General features: G+C 35.7%; 1 pseudogene; it reads left to right on the top strand.

Annotated features, from left to right (window-relative positions):
- The first annotated feature begins 6,954 nt into the window (after positions 1–6,954).
- LOC149143161 (phospholipase A1-Igamma1, chloroplastic pseudogene) lies at positions 6,955–8,193 on the top strand (annotated as a pseudogene).
- Positions 8,194–19,236: the final 11,043 nt, after the last annotated feature.

Below are 19,236 nucleotides of genomic sequence, written 5' to 3'. Positions count from 1 at the left end.
TAGGCGTCATAAAATTTACAAATTTTAGCACAACGTCTATACCATTACATCATAATCCCTGAATTCGTAAGGAACATAACAAATCCAATAGTCTTCAACCAAAATATTTAGATTTACCATAACAACACATCGAATTCTACATATGTCAAATAGTTCAATTAACATTTTCAAGATAATATCATGACTAATACTATAGAGACCTCGTTATCATGTCCAAGGTAACCAAAACCAAATGGTAAAGATAAATTGTAGCGACAAATCTATGTCGGTACAAGAAAATTGTTGAACCCAGAAAGAGAAATGCTCCAGGAAACACACTGTAGAATTAACTCTCTCCATAGAGAGGCGAAGTGTGGAAATGATCCAAACCATAATCATCACTTATGCAAGCATGAACAATGGGGCATTAATGCATGAGGGTGCATATTACAGGCAGCAGAGGTCTTTAGTAAACAAACACAATAATGACAAATGTAAGGCATGAGGAACATGTACACCTACAAAGAAAAAATAAGGAAAATCTTACAATCGAACTTCCAGTAAACGCGGGCATTCAGAAGGTATAAACCAAATTACGCTGCTACATATGGGTGGCTTGAATTCCAAATAAGGAAATTTTATGTAGAATTTTTCATGGCGTAATATCCTGATGAGGAATTCAATCCTGTTAACATAAGCTATAGTATGGCCACCCTTTGCGTTAAAATTCCACCAACAAATCATGCAATCAACCCATTTGTGTGACCAGACGAATAAACATAGAAGGGATGTATTAAAACACTTCGACTAGGAAAAAAATTCCCTGGAGGGAGTGAAGAGGTCAACCATTATGTAAAGACCCATTGTGGTATTGAATGACTATAGCTTGCTCCCTAGATACAACATAAGAGAAATAGCCCCACTGTGAGGGACACGAATGGAGGAAATACATTTCCTTGAGGAAGGGACAAGTGAGGGTGCATGGGTACAAGAGTAACCCTATACCTCTAGAAGGAATGAAAGAACCACAAAACCGGCCAAGTATTGGGAGATGTAGGAGTAAAACCTTAACCTCAAGATAAACCCGAAAGTTGTTGCTAAGCTAAGCCATGAATTCCAATAGTAGCTACCTTGATATGTAGTGCTCAGGTGATCATATTACATACCTGGTAGCACCGGGGTACACAGTCGAATCACAAGAAGGAAACCCCCCAGCCAATAGCTCACATTGTTGACCTCAACGGTTTTGGTGTCCCTACAGAAAGAGGACAATTCCATTTCGTTTATAGGGGAGCGAATTTCAAAACCATGAATTAAAAAGAAATTAAAACATAAGCTTCTAAACTCACCCTGCCGAGATTATATACTCTTTCATGGAAGAATTCTTGACCTGGGAGTTGAAGGCAGCTCTTGGAGGAAAGGGAGAAAATCTCACTAGCGGCCAGAGAGGAACCTATTACAAGCCAAGGAAAGGGTTAGCATGTTAGGTATTTAGCCAAGCATACTTGAATAAGGGATTAACTTGCAAGAAAACCAGTGGTAATTATTTATTCCTGGTAAAAGGCCAAGAGAGAGAATGAGAGAGGGAGGGGGAGAGAGATGGATTTGGATGGACACAGAGAGGGAGGGAAGGATAAATATATAGAGAGAGAAAGTTGGAGAGAGCGAGGGAGTGACAAGGGAGAGATGGAGAGAGTGAGGGAAAGAGGAGAGCAGAAGGGAAGAGAGAGAAGTAGAAACATAGGGGGGGAAGAGAGAGAGAGAGAGAGAGAGAGAGAGAGAGAGAGAGAGAGGGATATATATATATATATATATATATATATATATATATATATATATATATATATATATATATATATATGGAGGGAGAGTGTGTATTTTAACCGGTTGAGATAGAGATATAAAGAAGGAGAGACAAAGGGAGATATAGATGGAGGTGGGAGAGAGTGAAAAAGAGAGGGATAGAGAGAAGGATGGAGAGAGAGATAGATAAATATGGAGAGCGAGTGTGTGTGTGTGTTTTGGGGGGTGAGATAGAGAGAAATAGGGAGTGATGGAGTGAAATATAGATATAGATGATGGTTAGAGAGAGAGGGGGGAAAGAAGAGTGACAGAGAGAGCCATAGAGAGAGAGAGAGAGAGATATGGTGAAGAGAGGGGGGAGATACAATGCTATTCACTGAAATAGATGCATTAATTTCATTCTAGACATTCATTCCTAATCGTATTTGATTCATTGCATTATATGCATTGATTTTAATGTAGATGTTGATTTCTAACTCTATTTAAATGCTTGCACTATAGGCATTAATTTCAGTGTAGATGGAGTTTATAAATAATTAGTTCAAAGGAAAAAGATGGACGCAGCAGCAGCGACGCAGGGTTTGAGTTCTTCGTTTTCGCCTTCGGCCGCTCAGGTTAGGGCCCCTCTCGATGCTCAAGACGGCCATGAAGGACAGATAGCCCATGTGTTGACCCGTAATAAACTCTGTAATCATACTGAATCGAAGCGGGATCTTGCAGAAAGCCGTCAAGAAACGTTCCGATCCAGCTTTTGGGGCAGATGCGGCAAGCTCAACGCGGGTTCAGTATGCCCTCTTAGCAGATCTGCACACGCCACTATGGCCTCGACCGGGCAGTTAACCATGCGATGTGGCCACAAACCAGAGCAGGAGATTTCAAAGTCAGCTTGGTCTGTGTATAGATCTGGGGAAAACACGCGCCCTCCGAAGCACAGTCTTGGCTTCAGATCTGATAAAGATCAGCCAGATCCGGTCACCCAGAAGGAAGAACAGGCCCCGCTCTGGCCAGATCCAAAGTTCTGTTCACATCATGGCCAAGATCTTGCAGATCTGCTCCCCTGGACGGGAACTGGCCATGGCAGATCTGCTCAAGGAAGCTCAAAGCCATCACCTGACACTTTTCAGATCCAGATCTCTCAGCCTTCAGGCTGCACTATCATGCAATGGGTTAGCCCTTCAGATCTGGTGCTGGATCTAAAACTGAAGCTAGAGAGCAGAATGGGGATCCCTGCAGGCATTCAGCGACTACTCTTTCAAGGTAAACAACTTGAAGACCCTGTTTCCCTCTCTGCATACAGCATTTTAAGGAACAGTTCTGTAGTGGTAGCCCTTCGTTTGAGAGGAGGTGCAGCGGGACAGCCTTCCGCCTCTCGGCCTTTTTCATACAAAGATGTTGTTCACTCTGAGCTCCCCAATCCCCCGGAAGCCCTTAAATCTAAGGCCTTCTTGGTTGACAAGGCTGAAGAAATTCCCTTTATTGAACTCAGACATGATGAACTGGCTTCCCAGCTTCAAAATTTTGCAGAAAGAGCCATCATTTGCAGATTCAATGGATTGTGGCCACGATCTCAGGATCTTTATGCATGGATCCATGCAAACTGGACACATCATTGTAAGATCTTTTTTTGCTCCAAAGGTTATTTCATTGTTTTATTTGACAATAGTAAGCACTATGAAAAGGCCTTAGAAGAAGGCCCTTGGTTCATGGGAACTGCAGGACTATTCTTGACTCCTTGGTTCCCAGATTTTGATCCAGCCACCGCTGTCATTACTAAGACGCCTGTATGGATCCGGCTTCCAAACTTCCCTGCCCACCTGTGGAGTACTCGCGTCTTCAGAGTCATAGGAGACTCATTGGGTAGATTCCTTCATGGTGATCTTTGGCAGGAATCCAAAGGTCTCTACTCATATGCAAGATTATGTGCAGAACTAGATCTGAGCAAAGGACTTCCAGAACAAATCAATCTCAAGATCAACGACTTTGTATGGACCCAGACTCTGGACTACGAGAATACTGCTTTCCGGTGCCGACATTGCCACCAATCTGGGCATTTGCAAGATACATGCCCATCTCGCCCAGCAAGAAAGAACAAGGCCAACGTCTCCAAGCCCAAGGCTAAACGATGGGCTCCGTGTTCTCCTCCTCCTGTCGAGAACACTGATTCCTCCAGCTCTGAAGATGAAGATGAAAACAGTGATGAAGATTTGCTTCAATCGCCTCATTTTGAGGCCAATCCCATAGATGGGCTGGCGCCTTCTACTGACACAGCCATTGCTCAGAAACGTGTCCATTTGTCCTCCTCCTCTGATTCAGAAAAGGAAGGTTCTCCTGGGGAGGTACCCAATCTTCAAGTTATTGTTACTCACCCACCCCAAAATGGGTGGGTTGAAGTCAAAAAAAGGAAGGGTAAAATGATTCGTGTTGATCCCTCTACCCTTTCTGGGTAGGAATCACTGCTCCTTTAGATCACCTGTGACTCGTTGTAGCTCCTTGCTTGCTATTTTCCTTCTCTGGAACCGAGGTTGATAGTCCTATCATTTCCGGTGGCCGGTTTTTTGCATCTCTGGAATGTATCCTCTTGTACAATATTTTTTTCCTTAATAGAATTAGTTTTAATCGAGAAAAAAAAAATAAATTCAGTGTAGATGTTAATTTCTAATTCTATTTGAATGCTTGCACTAGATGCATCGATTTTAGTGTACATGTTCATTTATGATTTGATGTAACTAAATGCAGGATGTACAATAATTTCAAAGAAATTATATTAACATTGTGCATTGATTTCAACGTCAGCACATAAAAATGATTTCAACGTAAGAACACAACAAATATTGGTGACATGCATTGATTTCATGTTATAGTAATTCAACCATAATTAAAATACTAAATTTAATTCTCATTTTAAATAAAATATTCATTTAGTTGAATTCTTTTCTTCTTGAAATTGTAAACTATTTGTAATTGACTAGATTCTTATTATTCCCATTTTCCATCATTCAACATTGTTAGTCATTTTGCATTCAAACAAAGTAACAAAAAACAACTACCATTGAAACTTACTTGGGGTTTAACACTCCATAAGTCACAATGATTGGATTTGGAGAAAGCTACTATTAATATTGGAGAGCAAGAAAGAGAAGGTATGATATTTACTACAATAGTTTCAGTTAAATATTTGAATGGACTTTGATTTCAACAGCCATTTTCATATGATTCATATGAAAAGATGGCAAAACTAACATGTGTGACAATAAGAATAGTAGAGAAAAATAGTTTGAGATTGATTACAATGAAGACTATTTGTAATTGACTACATTCTTATTATGCACATTTTCTATCATTCAACATTGTTAGATTGTTACTTTGGATTCAAATTTTTTATTTCATCATTCAAGCTATTCACTGTGTCTATCATGTTAAAAAACTAATGTAACTGAGCAAGTTTAAAATTAAAATGCCACATTAATCTTTGACATATCCAACTTAATTAAAATGGTCAGAATAAGTAGTTCTTTAACAAATTTTTCCTCTTTCGCTCTATAGGGATTGGGGCGAGAAGTGGGGCATAGCACAATTTGGGAGGGAGGAGGGTTTGGTTCGCCCGCCAGCCAGGGTGACTGATCCTGCCGTAGTGTACTCCTATTGCACCAGCAACCGATGCTTGCACAAGACTAAAACCAATGTAGATTCATCATCACCCACAATATATTAAGTGAGGAAAGGGATCAAATTTCTGTAGGTGCGAACTTTCCTCAAGTTTTGCTTTCAAAAGAGAATTCTGCAATTTAACAGATTTAAACCCTCTTGAAGCATCATAAATCCAAATTTAAGATACATCTAAGCTAGTTAACATTACATACACATAAATAATACTTATTTTTTTTTATCTTTAATATTATTTTATTAATTTTCCTGAGTCTCTCTTATTAAAATTAATCAATAATACGAAAAACATCAACGACGAATCTACCCGTTGGTGAGGTTTTAAAGAGCTTTTATTTCTTGCTTCGCACTTCGATCGTTTAATATTACGAAAGAAGGATAATAAGTGTAATAATGTTTTTATTGTTTATTTTATTTTATATTAATAAGTAAACTTTAGATTTATTTAGTTTTAAAAAGTTATATAAAATTTATTTTAATAATTAAAATATTTTAAAAATAATAAATTAATATTTTATAATTGGTAAATGAGTCAATAACTACTTTAAATTTAAATTTGAATTTAAATTTGAAATCAAATTCTAATTCTTATATAAATATATTCCCCATTTTTTTTTGTCTTCAGTCGTGAGGTCTGACCCATATAAAAATGAAATGTAAAGTTATGGAAGTGTTGTAAATATTATGGTAGAGGAATATTAAGTAGTCAGTGATGAAAAGAGATGGATTAGGACGAATATTAAGTACCATACAATAAAAAAAACCCGATCAATCTTGCCGGTTGAATCTCATGTTGTTGTCATCTGACATATGCTTAATATTTAAGAAGATTTATTTCCTCACCTTAAAGTCGGACCAATCATTTGGTCACCTCCAGAATCTCCATATCTCCCTCAAAAATACGTGGCGAAGGATACAAGACAAAAATACGTGATGAAGGTTCATGAATTAGGCGAGGTGCACCACAGCCGTGATGAGTCAGGGCGGTCAGGCACATGGTAAAGTACATAAATATATCGAGTACTCGGAAACAAATGGCGTAGTCTATGGTTTGGAGGGTATTCTGACCTATTTACGTGGGAGAGTGATGCCCGTCAGGGAACGTCGACAGGTGGGAAGAAATTTTGAATTACACATATTCGCGATTGAACCATTTATGGTGAAAAGTTCAACAAGTTCAAACAAAACGTTTTCGGTCAATGTTCAGCACTAGGGTCAGACTTTTCATCCTGATGCGACCATTCAGTCAAATTCATGCAGTCTACCCTGCTTGCTGCTGCAAATGAATTTCCTATGTCATATCGATACACAAGGTATTCCACTTTGATCTGCCTTATATAATGGTATTTGGTGCATGGCAATAAGCATATTGAGATTTGGGTTGCAGATAATTGAAAATCTCGCTTACAGCTATTGTTAAAATCGTTAACCTGCCTGTTCTCTTGAAACCCTAGAAAATCAGAAATGATGTTTCGAATCCTACATCACCTGTGTTCAATACTACGAAGGATGAGGATTCTCCCTTCATCCTCCACAATTTCGAGCTGCCCTCTTTTGCAGGAAGATTTGACGAATCCCACCAGATACGAAAATATAGCACATGCGGATATGTGGAAAGATATTCAAGGAGAGAACGACTGGAAGGGGTTACTAGATCCCATGAATCCTGTTTTGCAAAAGGAGATACTAAGATATGGTGATTTTGCAGAGTTATGCTATGATGCATTTGATATTAAACTTTCCACCAATGACTTAGGTGGGTGTAAGTACAGCCTTGACAAGTTGTTTGAGAGTTGTGAAAGGGCTCGTCACTCCTGTAGTGCCGGGTATGAAGTAACCAAGTATTTGTATGCAGAAACTGATGCACTGGGGAGGCCGATAGAGCAATCTGTTTGGATTGGCTTTATTGCAGTTTCCACAGATACTGAAGCGATACGAAGGCTAGGTCGCCGGGATATTGTAGTAGCGTGGAGAGGAACTGAAACACGCCAAGAATGGCTGCAGGATGCCAGAGATATTTTAGTTCGTGCTCGATTATCTTTTAGTCGTTTCAAGCACAAGGTTGTCAAAGCCGGATTTCCAACTACTGCTCCTTTGAGGAACAAAGGCCTGGGACACCGATTATCCAGTACAGCTAGTTTAAGCGATAAGGGTGTCCGAGTAGAGAAAGGATTTTTAAGCTGCTATATCTCTAAAGGAGAGGATTCAAGATGTGCCAGAGATACTGTTATTTCTGAAATTCTACGCCTGGTGGATAAATTCAAGGATGAAAGTTTGAGCGTAACTTTGACCGGACACAGCTTGGGAGCTGCCCTGGCAACGTTAAGTTCATATGACATAAAAAAATTTCTCGACTCAAAATTTTCGGCACTGACTATACCTGTGACTGCCTTTGCATTCGCAAGTCCGCGCGTAGGGAATAGAGCATTTGCCCTGCGAATGGAGGAGCTAGGAGTGAAAGTGTTGCGGTTGGTGAATAAGAGGGATGTTGTTCCCAAAGTTCCTGGATTTGTTTTCAACGAGAATTCATGGCGATGGTTAACAAAATTGTTGGATTGTCTTCCCTGGACTTATTTTCACGCGGGTGTACCAATTATTTTGGACAACCATGACATCCGCAATTTTGATCCTGCTTACGCCCACAGTTTAACGGTTTATCTTCATCTGATTGAAGGCTATGTCGGAGAGGGTAGACCTTTCAAATCGTCAGGGCGGAGACGGCCTGCTCCAGTTGTTGCGCTCTATTAATTGGAAACCATGGCCTTCCCCTTAATTATTAGTGGCAGCACCAGTACGAAGTCTACCATGAAGATCAGAAAGAAAATGCAAGATGACTGACTGAAGTCTGAATCACAACTTTTGCTGCTATTTTGTTTTAATTTTCTGTGATTTATTATCACCATGACCTCCTTGTGAGCAAATCAGGGGATGGGAACGAAAAAATTTGGTATCCGATAAAACTAGTTAGTTTACCCTGTAAAAATTAAACGCCTCGTCTATGTTTCTGATAGCTTTTGGAAGAGACCCAATGCTTATCTAACAGACTTGTTAAGAATGTCGATTGCATCATAGATTTAGATATGTTGAGGAACATCATTGTTGATTTATTATTCATCTCATTTTACACTAAAATCCTAATTATATCAGTTTAATACAAGCTTGCTACTCCAGATGGATGTTGGATGTCTTCAAATTGTTGGGATCATTTTCTTTAGGTTATCATATGGCAGTATACCCTGAACGTTCAAAGCAATTTTGCCCAGTTTGGGTTCTTTTATCTTTATCTTGACTTCGGGGATATTTTCTTGGACGATATTTAGAGCAATGAACAGAACGTTAAGCATCAAAGAGTTTCAAGTAAATGACCTTCCGCGCGTGCGTAAAAGTCCTCACACTGGAAAGGAAAAGGAGATATTTTGAACCGGGGAAAAGTAATCAAAGTTTTAAAAGAAATTAAAACATAATTATAAATTAATTAATTATGAAACTGGTAAAATTGGTAGCATTAAAGCAGCTATAAATAAAGAAATTATAAAATATTTATTTTATTCTGTTCAAAAGTTTATTTTATAATTTAGTATGATGTGCTATCATCAAATTTCAAAATAAAAAAAATCTAAAAAATCTAACCATGCTTTTGATTTTGATTAAAAATATGATTTTTAATCAAATTTCATGCTCGTAAACGTCGAATTATGATTATTAAAAAGCATGCTCGGAAACGTTGAATTATGATTTTGATAAGCATGCTTTACATCAAAGAAATGTAAGTGTGATACGTTATTTGAAAATGTTGTTTTCTTCAAAATGCATTAGCTCCCTCAAGTATGATTCTGGTATAAATGTTTGTTTGTTTTATATATATTAATTATATAATATATAATATATTCTTTATAAGCTTTTATGTTATTTTTCATTCTCTAGTACTTTTTCTACATTATCATTCGTGATTAAAACAATAAGAAATTGTTCTGATAACCCTTTACCTTATTTTTCTTCATATAATACTTCTACATTATCCTCCCATTAAAAAAATAAAAAAATATTCTTAAACTCGTGATTATGAATTAAGAAAAACGACAACTAATTTCAAATTTTATAGATGGAGAATAAAAAACAAAGCAACTACCCATTCAATCAATTTTGGAAATAATTTCTATTTCTCTCTTACAATAATACTAAATTATTCTTAGTTTATGGAAACTTCTCATCTTTTTCCATGGTTTATTTGTAAAACTTTTCAAAACATTATTTCAAAGTGAGTTAGATAAATATAAAATTATGTATAATTTTTAAACATGATATAGTAATCTCAAGATAAACAAATTTTGCTTAAATAACTATTATATAATTTCATAATAATGTGAAGTATTATTTATACCATTTTATAATAAACATTTTATATAATTATTAATTTTTAAAATATAAAATAAATTCTAATTATAGATAAACATGTAAGGCTTTTATATATAAATATATAATTGGTAAAGTGTTAATTTTTAATAAATTTAAAAATATATTTAAATATAATTATTAATTAAATAGAATTATAAAAATTATAATTACAATATAAAACATGTGATACACTTTGATCTTTGTTTAAAAAAATATAAATATGCACCTCCACCTTATAATCCAAACCCTCCTCCATCTTATAATCCAAACCCTCATGTTGAGAAAACCTTGCTTATTTGGCAATACCCCTAAATAAAGTGCTTGAATTTTTTTTTAAAAATGTAAAGAGTGAATAATAACAACTTTTACTTTATAATTCAAACCCTTATGTTGAAACATCCTTCCTTATTTTGAAATACCCCTCAGTGGAGAGTCGGGAATTAAAGGCCAAAGGCACTTTACAAACTTGTTATAGTTTGAAACTTTTGACAAGAACACTAGATTTTAGATTATTTCTAATGAATGCTTTTTTTTAATTGTTATGCGATAATGATACATTTATATTTATTTTGTTGAGTTTAAGGAAAAAAGAGAAGATAATTGTTGTAGTTAATTTTTATTTTAAAATTATGTTTATTTTAATATTTTATAAAAAAAATTATTAAATATATATTTTAATTTATTTATGTTTTGATGTTTAGTTTACTTGGTTGAGTTTTTATTTGTAAAGTACTTTTTTATTAGGAGATCAAGTCTGGTAAATTCTCCTTGACATTTTTGGGTGCTCTACTAGCAAGATATGATTTTTGATCTACCTAAATTTTCCATATATATATATATATATATATAGTCAACCAATTTAGATATGATTATATCAACTATAAGCTAAAAATAATAAATATAAATTAAAAAATTTAATTTAAGATTTGAAATAAATAAACTAATAATCTTTAAAAAAACATTAAAAAATAATATATCTTTGGTGGTGATACTAGCTTCCCATTGTTATAAAAAACTAAAATCCCACATTCTCCGAACTAAAATTACACACTTGTAAAGAAACCTGCATGAACTAGAAACCCTCATTCTCTCATCTAAAAGTGTTCACCCATAAAGAACCTTACCTTATGAAAATGAGGGTTTCAAGAAAATCCATTTAAAACTAGCAAACATATTAATCTTTCCTTTTGCTGAAGCAAGCGCCGATCCTTCTAATTCATTAATTCAAAAGAAAAATTACATATTGTACATAAAACCTGATCCTTTACAAGAATTCGGGAAAAAGGAATCCCTGCCAATGACCAAGTCCCCCCAAGCTACTATAGTGATCACCAAACTTTTGAGAAATAAACATCGAAAGGCTGCAAGAGCCCCCACCCACTAGGGAAGTTCTGGATAAAACCCACTTCCCAGAGCCAACATATGACCAAAGACACTCCTGACCGCACAAAAAATAACACGTCACGAAAGAGGGAAAAAACGCGCCAAACCGGATGAAAGGATAGAGCCCACCTGGCCCCACAAAAACAACACATTCGATCCCAACCGTTGATCCTGGCTGCTGGATCCAACGGCCAGAAATCATATCACATGACCTAACACGACTGAGAGATAGTGTGCGATCGAAGGCGGTTTCAAAGTCAACCAACTTGCCACGTGTTACAATCTCTATGGGATCACTCCCGAAACTGCAAAACCATAAACCGCTTATGAATTGCGTGATCTTCGGAAAACCAACCATGCCATGGTTTTCAAGCCCGAAAGCAGAAAGGGGGAAAATTCCAGCTGCCGGAAAAACTAACCATGCATTCTGTTTATTCCTGCTACGGAACCGGAATCCGATACTATGCGTGTCTGGGAAAAGACCCAGCAACTTGTCTGCCGATGAACTGAGAACCTTGTTCAACTGACTCCGGGATAAAATGAGACATATTCTAGCTTGCCTTTCTACCAAGTACATACTAATAGGTTGTATAAGTACTTGCCGAAAAAATCAATTCATGCTTGTCAACCTGGCCTGATATCTAAACACTTCTCTATCTTCTGCGGCTTGTTCTTCGCAGAGAACCTTTAACCGGTTTTGAGGTATCTCTTGCCACTTTTTCGCCATTCCGCCATTAGCAATGTTCACCCCTTGGTTGGCCAGAAGGTCTGCTAGTTTATTGGCAGAGCATCGAACATGGTTGAAACTAACCGTTCGAAGCACCTGGAGGTGAACGTGGATTCTTTGGTAGACCTAGATTAGTTTCCAGTGAGTAGAGACTTTCTCCGGCCGAGTACCGCAGTTGATTCTTTTCACAGAGTTGATGGTAATTTCTGAGTCCGCTTCTACAATAACATTTGAGCCATGGTTCTGGATTAGAAACTCTAGACATTGTTCCAGAGCCATTAATTCTGCCATATTATTTGTGGCTCTTCCCAAATGGCAGTGGAAGATAAAGATAATACTGGCCTTTTCATCTCTTAAAACTCCTCCAAAACCCGTTGTACCCGGGTTGCCTTTTGAAGCCCCATCAATGTTGTATTTCAGATAGCCTTTCGGTGGTGGTTGCCATAAATCCTTCTCTATGTCCATAGTTATATCCTTCCTGATCAGTCCTTGGGGAATAATCCCTTTCATTCCCAGTTGTCTTAGAATTCTCAGTTCAGTCTCAGAGGGGGGATTTTTAGGGAGATTGCGTACTGTGATACTAACTGTCTCCCTAAGCTGTTTTAGGATCAGATCAAATAGTCTATGAGGAATAACCTTTTCATTTTTAAAAATTATTTTATTTCTTTCTTTCAAAACATTCCAGATAATGAAGCTTTGCGTGAAGGCCCAGGCCAAATTAAGGAACTCATTTTCTGAATAGTTTCCTCTCCACTTATTTAGGGTAGTTGTGATACTACTTCTATCCCTATCTGACTATTGGAAAATGGTAGAGAAAGAATCCCACAACCTGGTGGTGTAAGAGCAGCTGTTAAGAATGTGCTCCATGGTCTCCCCCTGCTCTTCACAGAGCTGGCATCTGGAAGGCCCCATAACCCCCCTTTTTCTAATGTTGTCCAAAGTTAAAATTTTCTTATGATGAACTAACCACTTGAAAAGCTTGATCTTCATCCAACTTTGGTGCTTCCAGAGGTGCTGCCAGGTATTTTCTGGAACACTGGAATCAAGCTCAAGGAGAATACCTTTAGCTTCCTTAAGCTTAAAGGTGCCTTTATTGTTATTGCCCCATCTCAATTGATCCTGTCCCTCTGTTACTAAAATCATTCTTTGTTTAAGCAAGCTCCCAAGAGCCTCTTCTTTAATTTTAATGGGGCTATCATCTCTGCAGTTAATTTTTCTCCAGCTTCTCTACTTTCCGGAGTTCTGAGCAGGATCCCATAAATCCTTAACTTTGTTTAACCCTTGGGAATCTGTTTCCTGCTTGAGGCTAAGAAAATCCTCTGTTAACAGTGTTGGTTCTTGTTTCCATTTGTCCTCCCAAAAGAGTGCAAGATCTCCTACTCTGATTTCCCAAAAGCTGTTTTTTTGAACTAGGCTTCTATTTTCCCAAGCTATGTTCCAGATGTGAGATCCTTTTAAATTTCTAGACATTCTTATGAGATCATTAGTGTGCCAAGAGCTGGCATATTTCTCTTTCCAGATCCTTGCCCACTGGGCTATTGGTTCCTGAACCCATTGCCACCAAAGCTTGGCTCCTAGCACTTTACTAAGAATCTCCTGATCATCCAAGCCTAGACCCCCATGACTCTTGGGTTTACAGATTTTATCCCAAGAGACCAGGGCCCACTTCTTCTTTGTTTCTTCCTTACCCCAGAGGATATCTCTTTGTATATTCCTGAATTTCTCTAAAACCCCTTTGGGAGCTGGGAGGGCTGATAACATAAAAACCAGGATAGATTGCAAAACTGCCTTTGTTAGAACCAACCTGCCTACCAGGTTCAAGACTCTGGAGGTCCAATTTTTGACTTTGTCCTGCAACTTATTAAGCATCGGTTCCTAGATACTCTTGTGCATTGGTCTGGCTATGAGAGGGATTCCCAAATACTTTGTGGGGAGGGAATCCCTTTGGAAGCCAAGAATTCTAGAAATATTTCTCTGAATAGCAATGTGAGTGTTTAAGAAGAATATTTTTGACTTAAAGAGATTGACTTCCATACCTGTGGCCATGGAAAATTCCTTCAGGATTTGATTGTAGGCTGAAGCTTCTTTGACTGTGGGGATTCCTTGCAGCATGGTGTCATCTACAAATTGTTGGTGAGTCAGAGCTTGACCATTCTCAGATAATTGAAGACCTTTGATTTTGCCCGTTTCCTTGGCATGCTTAATGGATCTGCCAAGTCCTTCCATCATGAGAATAAAAAGAAAGGGAGAGAGCGGGTCTCCCTACCTGAGGCCTCGAGAAGGAATGAAAATCTCTGAGGGAGAGCCATTCACCAAAATTGAAAAGCTAGATGAAGTCACTAGAGCCATGACCCATCTGACGCAGTTGTGATCGAAACCAAAAGTAGTGAGAACCTTCTTGATGTAAATCCAATTCACCTTGTCATATGCTTTGGCAATATCCAATTGCATGATCATCCCCGCCTACTTTTTACTAGTAAGCGTGTGAACCACCTCATGGGCTTGAATAATGTTGTTTAAAATTTGTTTTCCCTCCACATAACCTGCCTGTTCCTCTGACACTAAGTAAGGAAGGAGAGGTTTTAGTCTATTAGCAACAACCTTGGATATTATCTTGTATACTACATTACATAAAGCTATGGGTCTATACTTATCTGCAATTTGAGCTGAATCCTATTTGGGGATCAGGGAGATGAAGGAGGTTTTGAGGGCTTTCAGGATGGTTTTGCTACACCTGGAATCCTCCACCACACTCAGAATATCCTGTTTGACAATATACCAACAAGCTTTAAAAAAATCCACATTGAAACCATCCGGGCCTGGTGCTTTGCAATTCTGCATGTTTTTGAGAACCTCGCTTACTTCCTCTTCAGTAACAGGTCTATTGAGGTTTAAATTGTCCTCTCTAGACACCAACTTAGGGATATGCCTTATAATTTCCTTGATGGATTGTTCCCTGTTTGGATTGTTTTCCCGAGTGATGTTTCAGAAATGCTTAACAAGCACAGCTTCAATATTCTTATGAGCATTGTGGAGCTCCCCATTCTCATTCTTTATCATAGAGATTTTGTTGTATGCTCTATTACCTATGGTGGATTTGTGGAAAAATCTTGTATTCCGTTCTCCTTCCTTGAGCCATTGAACTCTAAATTTTTGCCTCCAAAATATTTACTCTTGTTTGCATATATTTTCCCATTCTTGATGATGTTTGTGAGCCTGATTACTTTTGACTTTTTCAATGCCATCTTGGATCAATGCCTGGTTGAGTTCCTGAATTTTGATTTCCAATGATTTTTTGTTTACAAAAATGTTTCCAAAATTCTTCTTGTTCCATTCTTTGAGCTTGAACTTGACATGCTTTAGTCTTTTATGAAGGAGGTACATTTGTGTTCCTTGTAATTGCAAGTCTTCGGACCACCATTTTTCAATGTTACTGATGAAATCCGGGTGGGAGAGCCAGATATTCTCGAATCTGAAGGGCCTATTTCTGGGAGAAACCATACCCTTGATTTCCAATTGAATCGGCCAGTCTTCAAACCCTCCGAAGGGAAGGACTCTTGCTGCTATTTCTTTATCTATGATCATCAGCTCCTCTGAAATCATGAACCTATCTAATTTAGAGGCTACCTGTGCCTCACCTCCTCTTTTGTTGTTCCATGTAAAAAGGCCATTGCTCAATTCTGAATCAACCAATTTCATATCATCTGTGAATAATTGGAACACTAAAGAGTCTTTGGTTAGCGCTCTTGTTCCTCCTTTTTTTTCCAAAAGAGACTTGATCATATTGAAATCACCTCCCATCATCCAAGGAATCCCAGCCTGTCTGTTCCTGAGATCCATTAGGGATTCTAGCAATTTGAGTTTGTCATCTATTTTTTGAGGACCATAAACATTTGTGACCACGAAGGTTTCCGAAACCCCCACTGGTTGCATGACCACTGATAAGTAATTTCTGGATGCTTCAGCATCTATTATGCTTATTTTCTGGGGATTCCAAAGAGTTAGAATGGCCCCCGCTGTGCTTTCAGCTTTAACCTCTAGAAACTCAAATCTATTGAGCCATTTGCTATGAATTTGTTTTATTTTCTGAATGGAACATTTGGTTTCCTGGATGAAGATCATATCCGGCATATCTTGTTTCATTCTATGACTTAGCATTATTTGTTTTCTTTTACTACCTAGACCTCTAATATTCCAGGATGTGAACTTCATAATTCAAGATTTGTAAAGGAGTAACTAGTTAGGTCTTTCATCTTACCTGAGTCTATCATTAACTTTCCACACTCTATCAATAGGTCCTTCTGCTTTTTCCTACCCCTTTTCTTTCCTGCATTTCTGGTAGCTAATCCTGGAGTTGATTTAATTGTTTTGGCATGTCTGTACTCCTGCTTGCCAACGGTTTTTCCTTTATCTAACCCCCTTTCCTGAGTTTTCCATAAAAACAATTGTTGAATTCTGTTGCAATATTCTTGGGGTAGTGAATCTATCCCTCCCGTGGTTCCCTGCATCAAGAACCCTTCCAGATCTAGGTGTTCCTTATCTAGAATTTCTTGAAGTTCATGGTCCTCCAGATCTGTTTCACTCTGGGTCATTTCCTGATCCATCTCTAGTTCTGTTTCACTCATCATAGTTTCTTTCTTATTACCAATCTCTTGTGTTGGGTTGCAGTTTTCTTCCTTTTCCTTTTCATTAGGGCCGTCCTCCACAGATTGGTCTTCATTTGCCATTTCTTCATTCTCTTCCAGTGCTTGATACCTATTTTGACTGGCAAACATATTAATCTTTCAATATGAAATCAAACTATGATATTTTAAAAGTACATAGAAAAACTTGCAACAAGTTAAACCATACAAATTAGGGATAAAAGCATATATATATATATATATATATATATATATATATATCGTCTTGGGAAAGGGTGCTATATTAATTTATTGATATGCTTCATCTAAATGGATTTTTTTTCTAAAAAATGCATAATGTTTCAAAATATATTAAAATTTGAATCATAAATAATACCATCAAAAACCATTTGAATGTGAATTATAGATTTAAAAAAATAAATAAATATAATAGTAGATAATAGGCTTTGTTTCATGTGAAAAAAATTTTCCTAAACAAAAGAGTGAGATTAACCAATAAAACTGTTCATGCATTAATGTTTGTATGGTTAATATGGCAGTATACCCTGAATGGCAGTTTGGGTTCTTTTATCTTTATCTTGACTTGGGGGATATTTTCTTGGACGATATTTAGAGCAATGAACAGAACGTTAAGCATCAAAGAGTTTGAAGTAAATGACCTTCCGCGCGTGCGTAAAAGTCCTCACACTGGAAAGGAAAAGGAGATATTTTGAACCGGGGAAAAGTAATCAAAATTTTAAAAGAAATTAAAACATAATTATAAATTAATTAATTATGAAACTGGTAAAATTGGTATCATTAAAGCAGATATAAATAAAGAAATTATAAAATATTTATTTTATTGGGTTCAAAAGTTTATTTTATAGTTTAGTATGATGTGTAAAAGTGTCTTTCTATCATCAAATTTCAAAATAAAAAAATTTAAAAAATCTAAAAATTGTATTCTTCTGTCTTTATATTAAATTTATATTTAAAATAGATTTATACTGATTTACTAAAATTATTTTATTATACATTTCAGCTAACCTAAATATATATACATCTACAAATATACTTTATAAAAAATTAAGTCAACTTTATAATAGCTCTGTGAATATATGATGAATCATAACCTATTTTTAAAATCCCCATTAAAAAATAAATAAACATATTTATAAGTATAATTACAATAATTCTAATGATTTAGTCTCATGTTCGTATGCGTTTTATATATTTGTTTAATATCGATCTCCCGCATACATGTATCTCACATAGTACTTTTTACTAAATAGACAAATGATTTTCCTCGTTCTTAAAGAGTAAGAACCCATATCCAACGTTGAAACTTTATGTATGCCAGATTAAAGCTATAAATATTAAAATATTTAATACGGAAAAACTGTTATATAATTAATAGTTTAAAATTTTATTAAATTATTTAATGTTTAATATAAAATAATTAACAAACTGTATAATACATGATGAGTATGGTTTTCACAGTTTTCGGAGATTAAATTTGATTTATCAAATTTTATTGATGGGATGAAACTTGTGTTTGTTTTAATGTCATTTTTTTTCATTGAATAATAACTATTAATGTCATTTTTTTTCATTGAATAATAACTACGAATTAGTACGTGATAAAAATAAATTTTAATATTTAAGAAATAAAGTATGTTATACAGATAACTCTGTTTTATATTATATTAATATATAGAAATTATATGAATATAAGAAAAAATATATTCTACATATTACATAAAGTAGTTCTATTTTAATCTTTAGTAAAAACTATGTTCTAAAATCAATTTCAAAGTCTCCATCGTGCGATGGTGGTGGCAACATTAAAGCTTGGGACTCAATAGAGTTGAGTTATGTAGTGGTTACAAAGTAGTAGCTAAAAGTTATCAAATATTTGACTAAGGATGTGTAATGAATAGTAGTTTGGGTTAGATAAATAAAGTAAAACGTTGAATTATGATTTTGATAAGCATGCTTTACATCAGAGAAATGCAAGTGTGGTACATTATTTGAAAATGTTGTTTTCTTCAAAATGCATTAGCTCCCTCAAGTATAATTCTGGTATAAAATGTTTGTTTTATATATATAAAATATAATATACTCTCTATAAACTTTTATGTTATTTTTCATTCTCTAGTACTTTTTCTACATTATCTTTCCTGATTAAAACAATAAGAAATTGTTCTGATAACCCTTTACCTTATTTTTCTTCATATAATACTTCTACATTATCCTCCCATTAAAAAATTAAAAAATATTCTTAAACGGGTGATTATGAATTAAGAAAAATGACAACTAATTTCAAATTTTATAGATGGAGAATAAAAAATAAAGCAACCACCCATTCAATCAATTTTGGAAATAATTTCTATTTCTCTCTTACAATAATACTAAATTATTCTTAGTTTATGGAAACTTCTCATCTTTTTCCATGGTTTATTTGTAAAACTTTTCAAAACATTATTTCAAAGTGAGTTAGATAAATATAAAATTAAGTATAATTTTTAAACATGATATAGTAATCTTGAGATAAACACATTTTGCTTAAATAACTATTATATAATTTCATAATAATGTGAAGTATTATTTATACCATTTTATAATAAGCATTTTATATAATTTATTAATTTTTAAAATATAAAA

This window comes from Pinus tabuliformis, chromosome X (genome assembly GCF_031772625.1).
Source record: "Pinus tabuliformis cultivar Carrire ecotype Pingquan chromosome X, CPIR1, whole genome shotgun sequence".
In the NCBI taxonomy this organism is placed as follows: domain Eukaryota; kingdom Viridiplantae; phylum Streptophyta; class Pinopsida; order Pinales; family Pinaceae; genus Pinus; species Pinus tabuliformis.
The sequence above is the reverse complement of the archived record's forward strand: the minus strand, read 5'-3'. Positions and strand labels throughout refer to the sequence as shown.